Source organism: Sinohyriopsis cumingii, unplaced genomic scaffold (assembly GCF_028554795.1).
Source record: "Sinohyriopsis cumingii isolate HCF-2022 unplaced genomic scaffold, ASM2855479v2 utg002169l, whole genome shotgun sequence".
NCBI lineage: Eukaryota > Metazoa > Mollusca > Bivalvia > Unionida > Unionidae > Sinohyriopsis > Sinohyriopsis cumingii.
In genome coordinates, this window is record NW_028316144.1 from 1 (window position 1) to 19,991 (window position 19,991).

General features: G+C 33.9%; 4 non-coding genes across 4 annotated transcripts; all 4 read left to right on the forward strand.

The window, feature by feature from the left end:
* The first annotated feature begins 5,128 nt into the window (after positions 1-5,128).
* On the forward strand, positions 5,129-5,233 carry Trnal-caa (transfer RNA leucine (anticodon CAA)). The gene is made up of 2 exons: positions 5,129-5,166; positions 5,188-5,233. It is a non-coding gene; the product is annotated as a tRNA-Leu (tRNA).
* A 1,103-nt stretch (positions 5,234-6,336) lies between these two features.
* Positions 6,337-6,441, forward strand: Trnal-caa (transfer RNA leucine (anticodon CAA)). Its single transcript has 2 exons — positions 6,337-6,374; positions 6,396-6,441. It is a non-coding gene; the product is annotated as a tRNA-Leu (tRNA).
* A 7,406-nt stretch (positions 6,442-13,847) lies between these two features.
* On the forward strand, positions 13,848-13,952 carry Trnal-caa (transfer RNA leucine (anticodon CAA)). The gene is made up of 2 exons: positions 13,848-13,885; positions 13,907-13,952. It is a non-coding gene; the product is annotated as a tRNA-Leu (tRNA).
* A 1,103-nt stretch (positions 13,953-15,055) lies between these two features.
* Positions 15,056-15,160, forward strand: Trnal-caa (transfer RNA leucine (anticodon CAA)). The gene is made up of 2 exons: positions 15,056-15,093; positions 15,115-15,160. It is a non-coding gene; the product is annotated as a tRNA-Leu (tRNA).
* The last annotated feature ends 4,831 nt before the right edge of the window (positions 15,161-19,991 follow it).

Here is a 19,991-nt window from a genome sequence, read left to right on the forward strand (position 1 = left end):
ACGAAAATTAGAAAACACACACACACACACACACACACACACACACATTTGTCTGTAGATTATTCAATAAGAACGATGCTATAGATTTTTGTTATTAATATGAGTAGCACACACAGAAAACTTGCCAGTCTGATGCATTAGCACAGTTTAATTGAAAATCTCTGTTTCAGTATCATCACGGTACATGCACTTGATTCATGGGGAAACGAACGATAACACACTCCCAATTAAGACAAGGTAAATAACTCTCGCAGGTCACAATCTGACTCCTGGATGACTGTTTTAATTTTATATACTATCCACGCATTTAGTCACTCATAACATACATCACCGTAAAGAAGACATTCCACACATTTCCCATAAGTAATATTCAAGTGCCTTGATAATTCTGAATCTCAACATTTACACAAAGTTTGTCCGTGGCTTCGTGCCTTGTACACTTTAAAACAATATCAACTTCGATGCTTCCAGCCTACTTCGAACTGAATGAGATTCGATTGTGATTGCTTCAGTGATTGGTTATTTGATTAACAGAGTCAATTTGAACATCGGTAACAATCGCTACATCTCGGTATAACCTGGCAAATATGCAATAGGAACAGCTTCGGTTTTTTACGTCAAGTCGTTTTTCTGACTTGTTAGGGAGAAAAACGAGCGTTGTTCTGCTCCTTATATAATGTTCAAGATCGTGTGACATTTACTGGAAAAATTCACAAGTGTTGAACACTTCTTGACATGGATAAACATTGATTTGTTTCTTAGTATTTTCTCTGTAATATATATATATGTATTATACATAATACTAATGTTACTAAAACTGTTTATCTCTATTTGTTAATAAATGGTATATATAGTTTTCAGTAGAGATATACGTATCTTTAAGATCCAGTTTTATATATATATTTATGTATTAAGATATCATTAATCTTTGCTGTATATGCACATCTCGATGTAAATTATTCGTTAAAGTATTAGATAATTACGTTAAAAATGTAAGCTATGACGTCATCTTGTTTATATCATTGTTTATTTCATTGATCACTTAGAAACAACATATTTAATGACGTAAGCAATGATATTGAATTCAGTTTGAATTCAGTCTGATGAAGCATTAAAGCGAAACCGGTCACACATTCTACGTGTTGGAGTTGTTTATTTTATAATATATATATATATATATATATATATATATATATATATATATATATATATATATATATATATATATATATATATATATATATATATATATACATTGTTGAACTCTGGATGTCTGTGAAGAAAGAATATTTTAAAACATAGTATACTTATTCAGTCAATATGTGAGTAATTAATCAAATTTCAACTGAACTTTAACTTAGAAACTGTTAACAATTGCTTTGTAAATCTTTTTCGTAATGTAAATACTATTCATTTCTTGAATCTCATATAGGAATTAAGCTGTCAAGAAAACAAAAGCTTTCATTTAGTTTATGCTTGTGTAATTAGTTTTCATCAGTTTGCTTGCCCTAACACAATATTATATTAAAATGTATGATGTTATACTGCCTTGGGCTAACTGCACAAAAGCAACATCATGAGGTAGATGGGTTGCGTTTGGTTATGTTTCACATTACTCTAAATGAAATGTATTTGTTTTGGGTTAACTTCACTTTTTATGTATTATGTGAACGGAAAAGTGTCTCCCAGTTAAATTTGCATTACTGGAAATTTCCCATATCTCAATGACGGAATGGAACCGAATAAAACATTATGATCAATGGGAGGCACACAGTGATGTAGAGATGGATGACAAATCCAGGGCATGTATCCAATTAATAAAGCAATATAACTGATAGCTACACTTCACATCACCACGTTTTGAATTTCTATATATTGAGATCCTAGAAAAGGATAATATTGCACATAAAGCCAGATGAAACTGCATTGTGTCCGTTTTATTCAGTTTTAATTTACAATTGGATTCATACATCCAGCTTTAATACTGGTAAGAAATTAGCTACTTAGGAGTTTAGATTGCAGTGAGAAGTACTGATAGTGTACAAAGATGTTGTCATTTATATTTCCAAGGTTTCATGGCTATTGCGTATAACTATTCCTACAATACCTTCTTGATTCAGACCACTTTTCAAAGAGACAAAATGTTGTAAGCCATGGATGTCTTTATGCATTTATGCATTTCATATTTTTTTGTGACCACAATTTAATTCATTGTAATTTAGTCGACCTTTGATTTGTATTCCTGCATCAAAGTATAGAATCACGATGGTAATGCTTGTTTTGTCTTGCACCTCTACAGCTGAAAAGAATTAAAAACAGGTTCTCTTATCATGATAGAATAATAATAATGTTGGAAAATTTTCCTGTACGATAGGAATTAAATGTTGGGTTAGTAGCAGCCCCATAATACAGAGAACTCTATTGGCAGAACATATTTTCAACAATATCGATGTTAATTGTGGAATATACAATGCTTTGATCTATTTTTGACACAAGCAACTTTATTATTGACATGAATTTATAATAGACTAAAATTAAGATCCTCTCTTGTTTCCGTTGTCATTAAATTCTTAAATATCGTATTGACACTGTCTGAATCGGTAACTTGTTTTCCCATGACTAGAACAAGGCATACGCTAAAGTAAGTCTTATTAGATTTTCATCTGTTGAATATTTAGACTGTCACTAAAGAAGGAAAGTAAAATAATTGAATGCTACAGAAGGTTCACTGCTGCTGTTAGTTCCTTCTGTGCTGGCACAGACATTTTTTTCGTGCATAGTCATCAAATTCAGCCTGTCCTAGCTTAGAGTTTCGACAGCAAGTTTGTTAATCATCTTATGAGCATCATTTGGAAAATCATGCTCATCAGAAAGCTTCTGATAAACTGGGAAAGGATGTGTACTGTGGTTCCGCTTATAACTATATATCCACATCTTCCAGATGATAAAGAAGCCATCTACAGTGAGAAGGCTCTGATGAAAATCCTCCAAATCAATAGTTAGAATAATGTACCTGATCTTCTTGAGTAACTGACATTGGTCCATCACGAAGATAATTTATTTGCTTCATTGGGTTTCTGTAATGCTTAGCAATCATCTGTGTGTCCGTGAGATTTCGTGCAGAAAGTGCATTTTAAGAATTGCTTGAACCATCCATGCAGCAGAAATGGTGGCTTAAAGCGATATACATAAAGTTCATCAATCCATTTCCAGGTTGAAATAGAAAGATCACTTGGTGATGCCTTTGTATTTGGATAAAGGGCAAATGACCATCTAAAACCTTTTATACCATGAAAACTGTATTGCAAGACATGATTGGCCATTTTACTTTTTGCATCATCTTTATCTCTGGACCAGAATCAATAAGAACCACCAATGAGCTACCAGATTTATAATGATCAACTGGTATGTATTCTTGTATGGACAGCTCATGCAATAATAATCCCCGGCAAAGGCCGTCTTGTGTCAAATTTCGTCTTTGGGTTTCATTCAACATCTTTTTTTTTCTATTATTCGAAGGCCCTGACAGACAGAATCTTTATATAGAGATAGCAACTAGCCATGTTAGTAACATCTATGTAACGCGAGGCATATTTGTCATACAATTCCATTAGTAACTAAATTAAATAAATGCATCTTTTTTATAACACAAATTACTGTAATAAACTGTATTTTGTATAATGATCATTTGTAACATTCAGAAGAACTTGATTGAGGGGGGAAACCAATAATAACACTCCCAATTAATTAATTCCGAGTCTGTTATCATTAGTTGTTGTTGTTGTTGTAGGGTTTAACGCCATTTTTCAGGAAACGATAGGCTATAAATGGCGCCAGTATTAATGGTGGATGAAGAACCCGGGAAAATCCCGGAAAGAACCATCGACCCACGAGAACCTACTGGCAAGCTTTGTCGCATACCCACATTGGCCGAATCCGAGACTCGAACCCACGCAGAGAGAGGTGAGATGACAGTGATCCGTAACGGAGAGCGCTTTAGACCACTCGTCCACTCGGGGACCCGTTATTATTAGTTATCCCCACAATCAAGTGCCCGTGTAACAGTGGATGGCTGCAAGTTCAGTATTGTTGGTAGGGTTTATATTAAACAGATTTAGAATGCCGATATCAGCATACGGATGCATTGAAGTTAAATAAGTATGTTACTTCATATTATAATATGGGACTGGGGGTGGGTGGCTTGGAATTTGTTGGAGCCAGGAGTTTTTTTCTTCTCTTTTCCATCAATATTTTCCCAAACTAATACAGTTGATGTATTCTAATTGTTTTGTATGGTCCATAAATCAGAGTCAGACATATTTGTGAATCTATTTGTCAACTTGAAATTTGGTTCAAACAACTTTTAGTACTTTCCCCCATCCGTTTTTCTGAAAAGTTACAAAATTGAAACCATTGGCAAGGGTGGGGTGGGGAGGGACTTTTTACTGTAATATACCAGCCAGCACATACCACGTTGAGACTGTAATTTCTGTCATTTTCCCAAGTATTAACTAGCTTTTCTTATGATTTATGTCGTGCTAAACGTTTGCATTTAACGATATCCGGCTCAAGAAAAACATTTCGAATTTTCATTTCTTCATGAGATATCACATTCGGGATGTCTCTCTTCTTATGCAAATGTTTCAGTGACATAACCTCTATGATACACACACGCACATGCACACACACACACACACACACACACACACACACACACACACACACACACGTTTATCCGTAGATTATTTAATTAAAATGAAGCTATTCATTTTTCCACCAATACGCGTATCACACACGGAATGTATGCCAGTCCGATGCATTCAATTATGGTACATTTTAAATTCGCCGTTTTTGTAGCACCATGGCCTTCATTTGGACACGAGTTAAATAACAGAAACGGCTGATGCAGATTGCACAACAGAGGAAATTACCCAACATTTATCAGCCTAATGTAAATAGAAGACCCGTCAAATACAGTTGTCGTTAGTTTACAGAAAATAGACTTATCGTATGCAAAGTATATATATTTTTAATAAAAACATACATTACTCAATGACTATACAAAAGATGGGGCTTTTATATATGGAAGCCTTCAACAATTAGTCAGTTTCGTGACGCTTATACTTATGTCAGGATGGCCGAGTGGTCTAAGGCGCCAGACTCAAGGTTATAAACCTACATAGAGTGTTCTGGTCCACGAATGTGGGCGTGGGTTCAAATCCCACTTCTGACAGCTGACTTTTTTTTTTCTTGGATCATCCGTTCGCATCAATCAAAATAAGTATTTTATTCTCTCGAATGTAAGTCGATAGTAGAATATTGAGACTTTTCAGCTTCAAACTGGCATCTGATGTTAAAGAGGGTGAAGAGTGTTGCCTCTAGCAGAAATCTAACATTAGGCCGCCATGATGAAAAGGATGGCGTCAAGATGGAAAGCCATAAAAGTGGTTTAAGGGTTTTCACGGAAAGAGTTTGTTTTGCTAAAATTCTCAGGGTCAAACATATTGGGTCCACGCAACTGTACGTTTAATATGTGTAGTTTGTATAAACGCTAGGGGAAATTTAAGATTTCCATTAAGACAAAATTGTTACGTATGTTAGTAGCGGCACTTTTTATTTCAGACATGCTGAATATCAAGTCAGGCAAATTTTCATTCACCACTTTAACAACTGTTACAGCAGCTTTGCCAATCTTAGGACGGACTGACCTCAAGTTACACTGCATTGATACATTTCATATGAGGAGAGAACTGTGTCTCTTTGGTTAGAATGATTATCTTTACTCACCAAGTCACTGTCAGCATTTCATTCAAATTTGTGTATCGTACGTGGGATAGACGTTTGTGCCAAATTAAAATTGGAGAGGGACAGACAAACAGAGACTACAAAAGGAGAAATTAAAATATACACACAGAAACACAAACACACACAAACACATTTATCCGTAGATTATTTAATTAAAATGAAGCTATTCATTTTTCCACCAATACGCGTATCATACACGGCAGGTATGCCAGTCCGATGCATTCAATTATGGTGCATTTTAAATTCGCCGTTTTTGTAGCACCATGGCCTTCCATTTGGACGCGAGTTATATAACAAAAATGGCTGACGCAGATTGCACAACAGAAGAAGTTGCCCAACATTTATTAGTCTAATGTAAATAGAAGACCCGTCAAATACAGTTGTCGTTAGTTTATGGAAAATGGACTTATCGTATGCAAAGTATATACATTTTTAAAAAAACATACATTACTCAAATGACTTTACAAAAGATAGGGCTTTTATATATGGAAGCCTTCAACAATTAGTCAGTTTCGTGACGCTTTTATATATGTCAGGATGGCCGAGTGGTCTAAGGCGCCAGACTCAAGGTTATAAACCTGCATAGAGTGTTCTGGTCCACGAATGTGGGCGTGGGTTCAAATCCCACTTCTGACAGTTCATTTCTTTCCTTCTTGCATCATCCGTTTTTATCAATCCAAATAAGTATTTTGTTCTCTCGAATGTAGAATGTAGGTGGATAGTAGGATATTAAGCCATTTCAGACTGAAACTGGCATCTGATGGTAAGATGGGGAGAAGACTATCGTCTCTAATGGAAATTTTACATTAGGCCACCATGTTGAACTGGTGGCGTCAAGATGGAAAGGCTTAAAATTGTTTTAGAGGTTTTCAAAGAAAGAGTTTGTCTTGCTAAGAATGTCAGGGTCTAAAATGTGGGGTCCACGTGGCTAGATGTGCAATATGTGTAGTTTGTATGAATACTACGGAAAATTTAGATTTTCATTAAAACAAATTTCTACGCATATTAATGGCTGCAGTTTTCGTTTGAAGCATGCTGGTTATTAAATCAGGGAAGTTATCATTGACTATTTTATGAAATGTTACAACTTTGTGAATATTAGGACGGACTGACTTCTGTATATACTACATTGATGCATCTCATAAGAGCAGATAATTTGTATCTGTTTGGCTAGAGTGATTATCTTTCCTCATCAGTTCACAACGACAGCCCATTTCGTTACCTCCAACCGTCCCAAACAATTCAAAGTTAGGTAGAACTCCTATTAACTGTTTTGAAAAATATATTGGCATAAATGTACGTCAAAGTTGGGGTAGATGTTTTGAGACAAATCAAATGTTGAGAGAGAGAGAGAGAGAGAGAGAGAGAGAGAGAGAAAGGCTAAAGGGCAAGGTGATGGGTACGTAAGTAGATAGTTATGGAGTCAATAGAAAGAAAGTTCACCCATCATATAGGTCCCTCAAAAGTGACAAATCGATCAGAGAAACAGACATACAGACACACATTTAGTGGCTAAAGGTCAGGGTAACGGGTACGTATGTAGGTAAATATGGCAGATAATAGATAGCGTATTTGAGTGTGCCCATGTTTACTGGAAGTACACCCAAACGGCACTATACACATTGTATGTCCTTAGTCTATCGTGTATTGGAGAGAAATATTTTTAAAATGTTGATTTATTAAAAAGCAAACTGTACATCGGATGTTTGTACATAAGTTAACCTAGTACAAGACTATCTTTGTCACCTAAGCCATGATGCATTGATGTTCTTCACAGGTGTCAATACGTGTGGGTGTGACTAGAGCTTATGTTGATGCTTAATATATTTATCAAACACCAAAAGTTTACTAGAATGTTTGTGTATTTGTTGTCAAAGCTAAAATAAGAAAAGTGTAAAGCCTATATTTTGTCTATTTGCATTCTTTACTAATTATTTTCATTTATTACTTCTAAAAAGATATTGCTTGCTGGAGGTGTACACCCCAATATGCTAAATATATGTGCAACTCTTAAGGGCACTAAGACTTTGTATCTATAGACCGATATAAAATAATATACTATAGAATATATTAGTGAAAAAACGAAATTAATATGTAAAAGAAAATAAAGAATCGTCGATACATTCCATTCCACAAACATTCGCTCATAATATATACACAAATAAAATAGAAACAATTTTGAGAGGATTTTTACATAGAAAAGATAAAATAAACACAAGCCATTTCAAACTATAATGATATCCAAAGAGTATACATCATGTGATCCTACAATTATAAAACAGGTATCCATTTTTAGTTTATATAGTTATTGTCAGTTAATAAATTTATTGTGTATTTAGTCTTTCTATTGTTCCAATGAGTGCAATGATTAGAGACAAGAAATTGAGTTAAATAAGTAGAAAAATGTGCAACGGATTTAATCAAGAGACCAAATTAATTGAAATAAACATGAACACTACAATACAATTTAAAATAGCATAAATCCCTGATCATATAAAGATAATAATCGTGAATTGGGATATTGTTCTCAACTCAGGAGAAATAATTGTGTTGGCTCGATTTCTTTCTTCTAGCGTCTAAATATATCCAAGATGAAATAATACAACAGGATACCACGGGCATCAAAATTATATAATATCAACTTGTCAAATGAAAAGTTAGATTTCATTATTTCCAAGAATATATTTAACAGCAAACATAACTGTTGAATTCTATTGATATACCAGTATTGTAGTTCTAGTGGTTTGTTTCACAAAATAAAAACGACAATTTACACAGAGCATAGACGTTTAAGGTGAATAAGAAAAATATTTTAGAACACAGAGATTGTCTTGTAGAGTCTTCACCAGGAAGTATATAATAATTATTCACACAAATCTTATCGTTACAAGAGGTCGATAAGAAACAATAAACGAAAATTAGAAAACACACACACACACACACACACACACACACACACATTTGTCTGTAGATTATTCAATAAGAACGATGCTATAGATTTTTGTTATTAATATGAGTAGCACACACAGAAAACTTGCCAGTCTGATGCATTAGCACAGTTTAATTGAAAATCTCTGTTTCAGTATCATCACGGTACATGCACTTGATTCATGGGGAAACGAACGATAACACACTCCCAATTAAGACAAGGTAAATAACTCTCGCAGGTCACAATCTGACTCCTGGATGACTGTTTTAATTTTATATACTATCCACGCATTTAGTCACTCATAACATACATCACCGTAAAGAAGACATTCCACACATTTCCCATAAGTAATATTCAAGTGCCTTGATAATTCTGAATCTCAACATTTACACAAAGTTTGTCCGTGGCTTCGTGCCTTGTACACTTTAAAACAATATCAACTTCGATGCTTCCAGCCTACTTCGAACTGAATGAGATTCGATTGTGATTGCTTCAGTGATTGGTTATTTGATTAACAGAGTCAATTTGAACATCGGTAACAATCGCTACATCTCGGTATAACCTGGCAAATATGCAATAGGAACAGCTTCGGTTTTTTACGTCAAGTCGTTTTTCTGACTTGTTAGGGAGAAAAACGAGCGTTGTTCTGCTCCTTATATAATGTTCAAGATCGTGTGACATTTACTGGAAAAATTCACAAGTGTTGAACACTTCTTGACATGGATAAACATTGATTTGTTTCTTAGTATTTTCTCTGTAATATATATATATATGTATTATACATAATACTAATGTTACTAAAACTGTTTATCTCTATTTGTTAATAAATGGTATATATAGTTTTCAGTAGAGATATACGTATCTTTAAGATCCAGTTTTATATATATATTTATGTATTAAGATATCATTAATCTTTGCTGTATATGCACATCTCGATGTAAATTATTCGTTAAAGTATTAGATAATTACGTTAAAAATGTAAGCTATGACGTCATCTTGTTTATATCATTGTTTATTTCATTGATCACTTAGAAACAACATATTTAATGACGTAAGCAATGATATTGAATTCAGTTTGAATTCAGTCTGATGAAGCATTAAAGCGAAACCGGTCACACATTCTACGTGTTGGAGTTGTTTATTTTATAATTATATATATATATATATATATATATATATATATATATATATATATATATATATATATATATATATATATATATATATATATATATACATTGTTGAACTCTGGATGTCTGTGAAGAAAGAATATTTTAAAACATAGTATACTTATTCAGTCAATATGTGAGTAATTAATCAAATTTCAACTGAACTTTAACTTAGAAACTGTTAACAATTGCTTTGTAAATCTTTTTCGTAATGTAAATACTATTCATTTCTTGAATCTCATATAGGAATTAAGCTGTCAAGAAAACAAAAGCTTTCATTTAGTTTATGCTTGTGTAATTAGTTTTCATCAGTTTGCTTGCCCTAACACAATATTATATTAAAATGTATGATGTTATACTGCCTTGGGCTAACTGCACAAAAGCAACATCATGAGGTAGATGGGTTGCGTTTGGTTATGTTTCACATTACTCTAAATGAAATGTATTTGTTTTGGGTTAACTTCACTTTTTATGTATTATGTGAACGGAAAAGTGTCTCCCAGTTAAATTTGCATTACTGGAAATTTCCCATATCTCAATGACGGAATGGAACCGAATAAAACATTATGATCAATGGGAGGCACACAGTGATGTAGAGATGGATGACAAATCCAGGGCATGTATCCAATTAATAAAGCAATATAACTGATAGCTACACTTCACATCACCACGTTTTGAATTTCTATATATTGAGATCCTAGAAAAGGATAATATTGCACATAAAGCCAGATGAAACTGCATTGTGTCCGTTTTATTCAGTTTTAATTTACAATTGGATTCATACATCCAGCTTTAATACTGGTAAGAAATTAGCTACTTAGGAGTTTAGATTGCAGTGAGAAGTACTGATAGTGTACAAAGATGTTGTCATTTATATTTCCAAGGTTTCATGGCTATTGCGTATAACTATTCCTACAATACCTTCTTGATTCAGACCACTTTTCAAAGAGACAAAATGTTGTAAGCCATGGATGTCTTTATGCATTTATGCATTTCATATTTTTTTGTGACCACAATTTAATTCATTGTAATTTAGTCGACCTTTGATTTGTATTCCTGCATCAAAGTATAGAATCACGATGGTAATGCTTGTTTTGTCTTGCACCTCTACAGCTGAAAAGAATTAAAAACAGGTTCTCTTATCATGATAGAATAATAATAATGTTGGAAAATTTTCCTGTACGATAGGAATTAAATGTTGGGTTAGTAGCAGCCCCATAATACAGAGAACTCTATTGGCAGAACATATTTTCAACAATATCGATGTTAATTGTGGAATATACAATGCTTTGATCTATTTTTGACACAAGCAACTTTATTATTGACATGAATTTATAATAGACTAAAATTAAGATCCTCTCTTGTTTCCGTTGTCATTAAATTCTTAAATATCGTATTGACACTGTCTGAATCGGTAACTTGTTTTCCCATGACTAGAACAAGGCATACGCTAAAGTAAGTCTTATTAGATTTTCATCTGTTGAATATTTAGACTGTCACTAAAGAAGGAAAGTAAAATAATTGAATGCTACAGAAGGTTCACTGCTGCTGTTAGTTCCTTCTGTGCTGGCACAGACATTTTTTTCGTGCATAGTCATCAAATTCAGCCTGTCCTAGCTTAGAGTTTCGACAGCAAGTTTGTTAATCATCTTATGAGCATCATTTGGAAAATCATGCTCATCAGAAAGCTTCTGATAAACTGGGAAAGGATGTGTACTGTGGTTCCGCTTATAACTATATATCCACATCTTCCAGATGATAAAGAAGCCATCTACAGTGAGAAGGCTCTGATGAAAATCCTCCAAATCAATAGTTAGAATAATGTACCTGATCTTCTTGAGTAACTGACATTGGTCCATCACGAAGATAATTTATTTGCTTCATTGGGTTTCTGTAATGCTTAGCAATCATCTGTGTGTCCGTGAGATTTCGTGCAGAAAGTGCATTTTAAGAATTGCTTGAACCATCCATGCAGCAGAAATGGTGGCTTAAAGCGATATACATAAAGTTCATCAATCCATTTCCAGGTTGAAATAGAAAGATCACTTGGTGATGCCTTTGTATTTGGATAAAGGGCAAATGACCATCTAAAACCTTTTATACCATGAAAACTGTATTGCAAGACATGATTGGCCATTTTACTTTTTGCATCATCTTTATCTCTGGACCAGAATCAATAAGAACCACCAATGAGCTACCAGATTTATAATGATCAACTGGTATGTATTCTTGTATGGACAGCTCATGCAATAATAATCCCCGGCAAAGGCCGTCTTGTGTCAAATTTCGTCTTTGGGTTTCATTCAACATCTTTTTTTTTCTATTATTCGAAGGCCCTGACAGACAGAATCTTTATATAGAGATAGCAACTAGCCATGTTAGTAACATCTATGTAACGCGAGGCATATTTGTCATACAATTCCATTAGTAACTAAATTAAATAAATGCATCTTTTTTATAACACAAATTACTGTAATAAACTGTATTTTGTATAATGATCATTTGTAACATTCAGAAGAACTTGATTGAGGGGGGAAACCAATAATAACACTCCCAATTAATTAATTCCGAGTCTGTTATCATTAGTTGTTGTTGTTGTTGTAGGGTTTAACGCCATTTTTCAGGAAACGATAGGCTATAAATGGCGCCAGTATTAATGGTGGATGAAGAACCCGGGAAAATCCCGGAAAGAACCATCGACCCACGAGAACCTACTGGCAAGCTTTGTCGCATACCCACATTGGCCGAATCCGAGACTCGAACCCACGCAGAGAGAGGTGAGATGACAGTGATCCGTAACGGAGAGCGCTTTAGACCACTCGTCCACTCGGGGACCCGTTATTATTAGTTATCCCCACAATCAAGTGCCCGTGTAACAGTGGATGGCTGCAAGTTCAGTATTGTTGGTAGGGTTTATATTAAACAGATTTAGAATGCCGATATCAGCATACGGATGCATTGAAGTTAAATAACTATGTTACTTCATATTATAATATGGGACTGGGGGTGGGTGGCTTGGAATTTGTTGGAGCCAGGAGTTTTTTTCTTCTCTTTTCCATCAATATTTTCCCAAACTAATACAGTTGATGTATTCTAATTGTTTTGTATGGTCCATAAATCAGAGTCAGACATATTTGTGAATCTATTTGTCAACTTGAAATTTGGTTCAAACAACTTTTAGTACTTTCCCCCATCCGTTTTTCTGAAAAGTTACAAAATTGAAACCATTGGCAAGGGTGGGGTGGGGAGGGACTTTTTACTGTAATATACCAGCCAGCACATACCACGTTGAGACTGTAATTTCTGTCATTTTCCCAAGTATTAACTAGCTTTTCTTATGCTTTATGTCGTGCTAAACGTTTGCATTTAACGATATCCGGCTCAAGAAAAACATTTCGAATTTTCATTTCTTCATGAGATATCACATTCGGGATGTCTCTCTTCTTATGCAAATGTTTCAGTGACATAACCTCTATGATACACACACGCACATGCACACACACACACACACACACACACACACACACACACACACACACACACACGTTTATCCGTAGATTATTTAATTAAAATGAAGCTATTCATTTTTCCACCAATACGCGTATCACACACGGAATGTATGCCAGTCCGATGCATTCAATTATGGTACATTTTAAATTCGCCGTTTTTGTAGCACCATGGCCTTCATTTGGACACGAGTTAAATAACAGAAACGGCTGATGCAGATTGCACAACAGAGGAAATTACCCAACATTTATCAGCCTAATGTAAATAGAAGACCGGTCAAATACAGTTGTCGTTAGTTTACAGAAAATAGACTTATCGTATGCAAAGTATATATATTTTTAATAAAAACATACATTACTCAATGACTATACAAAAGATGGGGCTTTTATATATGGAAGCCTTCAACAATTAGTCAGTTTCGTGACGCTTATACTTATGTCAGGATGGCCGAGTGGTCTAAGGCGCCAGACTCAAGGTTATAAACCTACATAGAGTGTTCTGGTCCACGAATGTGGGCGTGGGTTCAAATCCCACTTCTGACAGCTGACTTTTTTTTTTCTTGGATCATCCGTTCGCATCAATCAAAATAAGTATTTTATTCTCTCGAATGTAAGTCGATAGTAGAATATTGAGACTTTTCAGCTTCAAACTGGCATCTGATGTTAAAGAGGGTGAAGAGTGTTGCCTCTAGCAGAAATCTAACATTAGGCCGCCATGATGAAAAGGATGGCGTCAAGATGGAAAGCCATAAAAGTGGTTTAAGGGTTTTCACGGAAAGAGTTTGTTTTGCTAAAATTCTCAGGGTCAAACATATTGGGTCCACGCAACTGTACGTTTAATATGTGTAGTTTGTATAAACGCTAGGGGAAATTTAAGATTTCCATTAAGACAAAATTGTTACGTATGTTAGTAGCGGCACTTTTTATTTCAGACATGCTGAATATCAAGTCAGGCAAATTTTCATTCACCACTTTAACAACTGTTACAGCAGCTTTGCCAATCTTAGGACGGACTGACCTCAAGTTACACTGCATTGATACATTTCATATGAGGAGAGAACTGTGTCTCTTTGGTTAGAATGATTATCTTTACTCACCAAGTCACTGTCAGCATTTCATTCAAATTTGTGTATCGTACGTGGGATAGACGTTTGTGCCAAATTAAAATTGGAGAGGGACAGACAAACAGAGACTACAAAAGGAGAAATTAAAATATACACACAGAAACACAAACACACACAAACACATTTATCCGTAGATTATTTAATTAAAATGAAGCTATTCATTTTTCCACCAATACGCGTATCATACACGGCAGGTATGCCAGTCCGATGCATTCAATTATGGTGCATTTTAAATTCGCCGTTTTTGTAGCACCATGGCCTTCCATTTGGACGCGAGTTATATAACAAAAATGGCTGACGCAGATTGCACAACAGAAGAAGTTGCCCAACATTTATTAGTCTAATGTAAATAGAAGACCCGTCAAATACAGTTGTCGTTAGTTTATGGAAAATGGACTTATCGTATGCAAAGTATATACATTTTTAAAAAAACATACATTACTCAAATGACTTTACAAAAGATAGGGCTTTTATATATGGAAGCCTTCAACAATTAGTCAGTTTCGTGACGCTTTTATATATGTCAGGATGGCCGAGTGGTCTAAGGCGCCAGACTCAAGGTTATAAACCTGCATAGAGTGTTCTGGTCCACGAATGTGGGCGTGGGTTCAAATCCCACTTCTGACAGTTCATTTCTTTCCTTCTTGCATCATCCGTTTTTATCAATCCAAATAAGTATTTTGTTCTCTCGAATGTAGAATGTAGGTGGATAGTAGGATATTAAGCCATTTCAGACTGAAACTGGCATCTGATGGTAAGATGGGGAGAAGACTATCGTCTCTAATGGAAATTTTACATTAGGCCACCATGTTGAACTGGTGGCGTCAAGATGGAAAGGCTTAAAATTGTTTTAGAGGTTTTCAAAGAAAGAGTTTGTCTTGCTAAGAATGTCAGGGTCTAAAATGTGGGGTCCACGTGGCTAGATGTGCAATATGTGTAGTTTGTATGAATACTACGGAAAATTTAGATTTTCATTAAAACAAATTTCTACGCATATTAATGGCTGCAGTTTTCGTTTGAAGCATGCTGGTTATTAAATCAGGGAAGTTATCATTGACTATTTTATGAAATGTTACAACTTTGTGAATATTAGGACGGACTGACTTCTGTATATACTACATTGATGCATCTCATAAGAGCAGATAATTTGTATCTGTTTGGCTAGAGTGATTATCTTTCCTCATCAGTTCACAACGACAGCCCATTTCGTTACCTCCAACCGTCCCAAACAATTCAAAGTTAGGTAGAACTCCTATTAACTGTTTTGAAAAATATATTGGCATAAATGTACGTCAAAGTTGGGGTAGATGTTTTGAGACAAATCAAATGTTGAGAGAGAGAGAGAGAGAGAGAGAGAGAGAGAGAGAAAGGCTAAAGGGCAAGGTGATGGGTACGTAAGTAGATAGTTATGGAGTCAATAGAAAGAAAGTTCACCCATCATATAGGTCCCTCAAAAGTGACAAATCGATCAGAGAAACAGACATACAGACACACATTTAGTGGCTAAAGGTCAGGGTAACGGGTACGTATGTAGGTAAATATGGCAGATAATAGATAGCGTATTTGAGTGTGCCCATGTTTACTGGAAGTACACCCAAACGGCACTATACACATTGTATGTCCTTAGTCTATCGTGTATTGGAGAGAAATATTTTTAAAATGTTGATTTATTAAAAAGCAAACTGTACATCGGATGTTTGTACATAAGTTAACCTAGTACAAGACTATCTTTGTCACCTAAGCCATGATGCATTGATGTTCTTCACAGGTGTCAATACGTGTGGGTGTGACTAGAGCTTATGTTGATGCTTAATATATTTATCAAACACCAAAAGTTTACTAGAATGTTTGTGTATTTGTTGTCAAAGCTAAAATAAGAAAAGTGTAAAGCCTATATTTTGTCTATTTGCATTCTTTACTAATTATTTTCATTTATTACTTCTAAAAAGATATTGCTTGCTGGAGGTGTACACCCCAATATGCTAAATATATGTGCAACTCTTAAGGGCACTAAGACTTTGTATCTATAGACCGATATAAAATAATATACTATAGAATATATTAGTGAAAAAACGAAATTAATATGTAAAAGAAAATAAAGAATCGTCGATACATTCCATTCCACAAACATTCGCTCATAATATATACACAAATAAAATAGAAACAATTTTGAGAGGATTTTTACATAGAAAAGATAAAATAAACACAAGCCATTTCAAACTATAATGATATCCAAAGAGTATACATCATGTGATCCTACAATTATAAAACAGGTATCCATTTTTAGTTTATATAGTTATTGTCAGTTAATAAATTTATTGTGTATTTAGTCTTTCTATTGTTCCAATGAGTGCAATGATTAGAGACAAGAAATTGAGTTAAATAAGTAGAAAAATGTGCAACGGATTTAATCAAGAGACCAAATTAATTGAAATAAACATGAACACTACAATACAATTTAAAATAGCATAAATCCCTGATCATATAAAGATAATAATCGTGAATTGGGATATTGTTCTCAACTCAGGAGAAATAATTGTGTTGGCTCGATTTCTTTCTTCTAGCGTCTAAATATATCCAAGATGAAATAATACAACAGGATACCACGGGCATCAAAATTATATAATATCAACTTGTCAAATGAAAAGTTAGATTTCATTATTTCCAAGAATATATTTAACAGCAAACATAACTGTTGAATTCTATTGATATACCAGTATTGTAGTTCTAGTGGTTTGTTTCACAAAATAAAAACGACAATTTACACAGAGCATAGACGTTTAAGGTGAATAAGAAAAATATTTTAGAACACAGAGATTGTCTTGTAGAGTCTTCACCAGGAAGTATATAATAATTATTCACACAAATCTTATCGTTACAAGAGGTCGATAAGAAACAATAAACGAAAATTAGAAAACACACACACACACACACACACACACACACACACACACATTTGTCTGTAGATTATTCAATAAGAACGATGCTATAGATTTTTGTTATTAATATGAGTAGCACACACAGAAAACTTGCCAGTCTGATGCATTAGCACAGTTTAATTGAAAATCTCTGTTTCAGTATCATCACGGTACATGCACTTGATTCATGGGGAAACGAACGATAACACACTCCCAATTAAGACAAGGTAAATAACTCTCGCAGGTCACAATCTGACTCCTGGATGACTGTTTTAATTTTATATACTATCCACGCATTTAGTCACTCATAACATACATCACCGTAAAGAAGACATTCCACACATTTCCCATAAGTAATATTCAAGTGCCTTGATAATTCTGAATCTCAACATTTACACAAAGTTTGTCCGTGGCTTCGTGCCTTGTACACTTTAAAACAATATCAACTTCGATGCTTCCAGCCTACTTCGAACTGAATGAGATTCGATTGTGATTGCTTCAGTGATTGGTTATTTGATTAACAGAGTCAATTTGAACATCGGTAACAATCGCTACATCTCGGTATAACCTGGCAAATATGCAATAGGAACAGCTTCGGTTTTTTACGTCAAGTCGTTTTTCTGACTTGTTAGGGAGAAAAACGAGCGTTGTTCTGCTCCTTATATAATGTTCAAGATCGTGTGACATTTACTGGAAAAATTCACAAGTGTTGAACACTTCTTGACATGGATAAACATTGATTTGTTTCTTAGTATTTTCTCTGTAATATATATATATATGTATTATACATAATACTAATGTTACTAAAACTGTTTATCTCTATTTGTTAATAAATGGTATATATAGTTTTCAGTAGAGATATACGTATCTTTAAGATCCAGTTTTATATATATATTTATGTATTAAGATATCATTAATCTTTGCTGTATATGCACATCTCGATGTAAATTATTCGTTAAAGTATTAGATAATTACGTTAAAAATGTAAGCTATGACGTCATCTTGTTTATATCATTGTTTATTTCATTGATCACTTAGAAACAACATATTTAATGACGTAAGCAATGATATTGAATTCAGTTTGAATTCAGTCTGATGAAGCATTAAAGCGAAACCGGTCACACATTCTACGTGTTGGAGTTGTTTATTTTATAATTTATATATATATATATATATATATATATATATATATATATATATATATATATATATATATATATATATATATATATATATATATATATATATATATATATATATATATATATATATATATATATACATTGTTGAACTCTGGATGTCTGTGAAGAAAGAATATTTTAAAACATAGTATACTTATTCAGTCAATATGTGAGTAATTAATCAAATTTCAACTGAACTTTAACTTAGAAACTGTTAACAATTGCTTTGTAAATCTTTTTCGTAATGTAAATACTATTCATTTCTTGAATCTCATATAGGAATTAAGCTGTCAAGAAAACAAAAGCTTTCATTTAGTTTATGCTTGTGTAATTAGTTTTCATCAGTTTGCTTGCCCTAACACAATATTATATTAAAATGTATGATGTTATACTGCCTTGGGCTAACTGCACAAAAGCAACATCATGAGGTAGATGGGTTGCGTTTGGTTATGTTTCACATTACTCTAAATGAAATGTATTTGTTTTGGGTTAACTTCACTTTTTATGTATTATGTGAACGGAAAAGTGTCTCCCAGTTAAATTTGCATTACTGGAAATTTCCCATATCTCAATGACGGAATGGAACCGAATAAAACATTATGATCAATGGGAGGCACACAGTGATGTAGAGATGGATGACAAATCCAGGGCATGTATCCAATTAATAAAGCAATATAACTGATAGCTACACTTCACATCACCACGTTTTGAATTTCTATATATTGAGATCCTAGAAAAGGATAATATTGCACATAAAGCCAGATGAAACTGCATTGTGTCCGTTTTATTCAGTTTTAATTTACAATTGGATTCATACATCCAGCTTTAATACTGGTAAGAAATTAGCTACTTAGGAGTTTAGATTGCAGTGAGAAGTACTGATAGTGTACAAAGATGTTGTCATTTATATTTCCAAGGTTTCATGGCTATTGCGTATAACTATTCCTACAATACCTTCTTGATTCAGACCACTTTTCAAAGAGACAAAATGTTGTAAGCCATGGATGTCTTTATGCATTTATGCATTTCATATTTTTTTGTGACCACAATTTAATTCATTGTAATTTAGTCGACCTTTGATTTGTATTCCTGCATCAAAGTATAGAATCACGATGGTAATGCTTGTTTTGTCTTGCACCTCTACAGCTGAAAAGAATTAAAAACAGGTTCTCTTATCATGATAGAATAATAATAATGTTGGAAAATTTTCCTGTACGATAGGAATTAAATGTTGGGTTAGTAGCAGCCCCATAATACAGAGAACTCTGTTTTCAACAATATCGATGTTAATTGTGGAATATACAATGCTTTGATCTATTTTTGACACAAGCAACTTTATTATTGACATGAATTTATAAT